General features: G+C 36.5%; 1 pseudogene; it reads left to right on the top strand.

Annotated features, from left to right (window-relative positions):
- Nucleotides 1–3,088: 3,088 nt before the first annotated feature.
- LOC149210680 (uncharacterized) lies at nt 3,089–4,630 on the top strand (annotated as a pseudogene).
- The last annotated feature ends 401 nt before the right edge of the window (nt 4,631–5,031 follow it).

The raw sequence follows: 5,031 nt of genomic DNA on the forward strand, positions 1-5,031 counted from the left end.
CTATCAAGAGTTGTGCAGCCATAGAAAATATGCTATGAGCATTTGTGTGGGGTTTTCTGAGTTTTCCAGATATTTTTATTTTTTCAAAGTAAATCATGAAATCTATACTTTACATATCATACTGAGATAATAACAATTTTTTCTCTCAGGTCCAATGGTGGATAAATTAAGTACTGAGTTTGGAAGCTTATTTGACATTACAATGTGAAATTTTGAAACTAGAGTCGTTGGCTGAAAAATATAATATTGGGAGTCCCATATGTTGCTTTTATTGGCCTTCCAGCATGTAGGAAAACCTGTTTCTAAGTTGGCAAGTTTGTAGTGTTCAAAGATTCTGTAAACAATATATGGTTTTTACACTAGGATTCATCGTATTCATCAACTTGATAAAAGATTCAATGCATAAATTTTAAAGGAACATTAAAATTTATTTTACTTTTATTTAATTATATATTTTTGTATAGTATGACAGGACAATCTGACATCACAAGTCATAGGCATACATAAGATACATGTTAAGCCAAAATGACATATATCCACATTAGTGTGAAAGGTCGATTACCATCAAAGATTTAATGTTGTTGGGGGCATTAAGGTGAATTAATATTTATCCTTGATATGGTTGAGAGTTAGTGAGGATTACCATAATATACATAATACATATGAAAATTGATATTCCAAAATGTGAAAATAGTTTTGTTGGTTGGAACAATGCTACAAGTTATAATAACAGAGAATTTTATGAGATTTATATGCAATATTAATTCAATAATTAATAAAAAATATAGTCTTACACACCCTAAATCAATTTCGGTTTATACAGCTTTAGAATTTCATTTCTTCTACATCTGTGCATCTTATTTAGAATTTAGATTTTCATATTCCTATGTTGCGATTGTTCATCAATTTGTGCCTTACGGCGTTTCCTTTGCAACATCTGGTGCAAATGCTAGTTTATACATTTTAATTAACATTTAATATTAAAAAAAAAAATCCCCTATCACATCCATTGCATAAGGTACGAACTTACTAAAAACAAATCTCATATATTCAAAATATAAAAAACATCATTCCCAAAAAGAGAAGAAAAAAGAGCTGAATGAACCCCACCCGATATTCATTGAAAATCCACAAGTCCCCCAAGTCATCCTTAATGTTGGTTCGTTGACTTAGTTTTAATACAATTCCCATCTTTTAATGGAACTTTCGTATTAAATAGATTATGGGTGGATTTTGGTACTTAATGCTCTATTATTAAGTTTTTCAAATTTTTTAGGCTGATAGGCCTTCCTATGAATGAACATAGTCGTCAACCTTTTCATTCTCTGATTGACATCTGTTATACGGTTTTCTGTTTGACATCTGGCAGTAAAACTATTATTTCCCAATATCAGTTGAGTTTCCTTCTTGAGTTTTGATGTTCATTGAAACACTTCTAAGTTCTTGACTGGTTCTTTAGCTACATGGTTTTAATCTTGTTAGAGATTGTTGTTCACACTCTCGCCATTCTGCACACATGTGACGAACCAATCATCTCCCAATCAAACGACCTTATTATCTGGAGCGATACCTGATCAGTACGGCCTTGTATTGTTGATGCAGGGTTTGCTCCATTCTCGCTGAGTTTTCTTTGCTCTGCAAAATAAATCATTTACCCATTTACGGTGGCCATGGATAAAGTTGGGCTGCATGACTAACTGTATTGTTTTTGGAGTATTTATGGTTTTGTTGCAAAAACCTTGAATTCGTACAATTCACATCTTTGGGGGAAATATTGATATCTACATCTTTGGGTAAATATTAATTTCTAATGAACCCTACTCTAGTATTCAGAAGATAGAGGGTATAGTTACCACTGTGTTCCTTTGAATGGAATGATTTTCTGTAGTAATTGTTGTATTGGGTTGACATGTTAATAGATCTATAGAAAGATTTGATGCGGTTACAGGTGAAGAATTGTGGAAAGTTAAAGCAGGTCATTTTTTCTTTTGCATCACGAGAAATAGCCATGTTAGCTTTGTTTTGATCCGGAGGTCTGTTTGTTTACAAGCCCTTGATAGCAGTTGATAGCCCTGTTGATCCTTTTCTCTTTTATTTCAACTCAAGAGTTGTTTTCGCAACTGCCCATATGACCTAAATGTAGATTAAATTTGCCTCAGCCCAATTGTTTGCAGGCGAGCCGTTGCAAAAAAGCAAAGCGTGAGGAGAAGGGAGGGGGAGGCCTTCTTCTTCTTTGTTTTTATGTTGCAAGGAATCGAACCCACGACCGCCTCTTTATTATTCTTTTCTGAATCAGCAGAGGTGCTTTAACTTCTTCTTCTTCTTCTTCTAAGCTCTACTGCTACTGTGATCCTATGATGATGGCCATTCTTCATTTGCTTATTCTTCTTATGTGTTTTGTTAATGAATTATTGATGAAGATGATGCACAGCTGAATGAGGGTATGATGGAGGTTGTTGCTCTACTGTCCACTTCTTCATTCGAATCCTCGAGTCATATCATATCATGGAATGTAGCGACGAACCAATCATCTCCCAATCAAACGACCTTATTATCTGGAGCGATACCTGATCAGTACAACCTTGTATTGTTGATGCAGGGTTTGCTCCATTCTCACTGAGTTTTCTTTGCTCTGCAAAATAAATCATTTACCCATCTGCCATGGCCATTTTCGGTTCAAAGGTTTTATCAGAGCCTTCCACCGTTGTTTGCAGGGCATTTCAAGTTCTGAGGGTGGAATTTGACCTATCTGTTATCTGCCAGGTTGGCATTAACTAACCCTTTACCCACATTTTTTGGATCTACAAAAAGCCTTTTTAAATTTCTGTATTTCAGGCTCTGAATTGATCACGGTAGAAAAATTTAGTGGTTAATTCTTCTCGGCCTTTACAGTCTACAGTGGTAGGTTTTAGGGTTTTATTTTATGAAAAACATCTAATGCATTTTATCTTTAAATACTTGAAATCTTGTGTTGCTTATATCGCTTAAGTGTTTGGAGTAAGTCTGTTCTCTGTCTTATTTGTTTTACATTTCCTGTGCTAAAACGTGATGCAGATTCCTTCATTTCGCGGTCTAAAATGGTGTAGAAATGGCCGAGGGTCCAATGGCCGATATGTTTATAGTACAGCAGACCGCGGGTCGAGTACTGTGTTGTATGTGCGGTATTTCCATGCCACCCAACACAGCAAACATGTGTGTTAATTGTATACGAACCCAAGTGGATATCACAGAAGGTCTACAAAAGCACGTAACAGTCCTTCATTTCCCTGAATGTAATTTGTATTTACAGCCCCCAAAAACATGGATAAAAGCCCAATTAGAATCCAAGGAACTCTTAACATTTTGCATTAAGAGGCTCAAGAATTTGAACAAGGTTAGGCTTGTACATGCTGAATTCATATGGACCGAACCCCATTCTAAGAGAATCAAGGTCAAGTTGCGAATATAGAAGGAAGTGCTCAATGGGGCTATATTGGAACAGGCTTACGTTGTTGAATATGTTTAGCAAGATCATATGTGTGAACACTATACAAGGGTTCAGTCCAACCCATATCAGTACGTGGCTATTGTGCATGTTAGGCAGCATGTTAGCCATAGGAGAACGTTCTTCCATCTAGAACAGTGGATTCTCAAGCATGGTGTAGCTGCTTAGGCAGTCAATGTTAAACAAGTGCACACGGGTGTTGATTTTTTCTTTGCTAATAGAAGTCATGCAGTTAGGTTTGTGAGCTTTTTGGGCAATGTGGTGCCTATTTTGAATCACAATGACAAACAACTTGTGTCTCAGGATTCAAAGAGCAATACATACAATTATAAGTACACTTTCTCTGTTCAGATCTGCCCTATTTGCAAGGAGGATTTGATTTGCCTCCCTCCAAAGGTTGCGGCAAACTTGGGTAACTTAGGTCCCCTTGTTCTGTGCACAAAAGTGAGTACCCATATTATGTTGCTTGACCCATTTACTTCGAGGCATGCTTTTATGGACGTGAATCAGTATTGGAGGGTTCCTTTTAAGCCTCTCCTTTCAAACCGGTAGTTGGCTGAATATATTGTATTGGATATTGAAGTTGAGATGGGTTTGACTACTGTGGGTGGTATCAAGTATTCATTGGCAGAGGCAAAGGTAGCCCGTGTTTCAGACTTTGGAAAGAATGACACTATTTTTACAGTGAAAACTCATCTGGGCCATCTTTTGAGTCCTGGTGACTATGCTCTTGGTTTTGATCTCTATGGTGCAAATACTAATGATGTGGATTTAGATAAATACAAAGGACTTAATCTTCTAGATGTGGTTTTGGTGAAGAAAAGTTATGAAGAGAAGCGCCAAAAGAAGAAGGGCAAGCCTAGGCCTTGGAAGCTTAAGACATTTTCCATGGAGGTTGAACCATCTTCCAGAGGCAAAATGGAGGATGCAAAGGAATGGGAGGACTATGAAAAGTTTTTGGATGAACTGGAGGAAGACCAAGAGATGCGATCCAAGATTGCATTGTACAAAAATGAAAATTATCAGCGAGCGGATATAACGTCTATGACAGATGGTGAAGATGTTCCTTCTATACCTTTGGATGAGCTTCTTGGTGATCTTACACTTGAGGATGATGAGCACGAAGATGAAGAAATGGAAGGCTAATTGTTAAAACACATTTCAGAAAATCACAGTACATTTATTACTCACTGTGAAAACCTTCATGCTCAAAATCAATGTGGTATCACAGCTACACAATGGTAGAGATATCATTTCCAACAAAAATCTTCTGCAGTTGATTGTCATGATGTGCAGACCTTTTGTCAGCCTATCAGTGGCATTTATTGGAGCTATCATATTGAAGATTGGTGCAGCAGCATCAGTAATGATATGTTTGAGCTGTACATTTGAGTTAAGAAGAATTGCATGGCTTAATTTATTATTGTTGTTGTTTGTATTTTTATTTCCATTATGATACTTGGAAATCGTACTGTCATTTTGTAAGTTACACAGATGAATAGATTAATAGGGTAATGTATGGATGTTGTATGCATTTTCCACATAAA

The sequence above is a fragment of the Pinus tabuliformis genome, chromosome 1_2, assembly GCF_031772625.1.
Source record: "Pinus tabuliformis cultivar Carrire ecotype Pingquan chromosome 1_2, CPIR1, whole genome shotgun sequence".
Taxonomy (NCBI): domain Eukaryota; kingdom Viridiplantae; phylum Streptophyta; class Pinopsida; order Pinales; family Pinaceae; genus Pinus; species Pinus tabuliformis.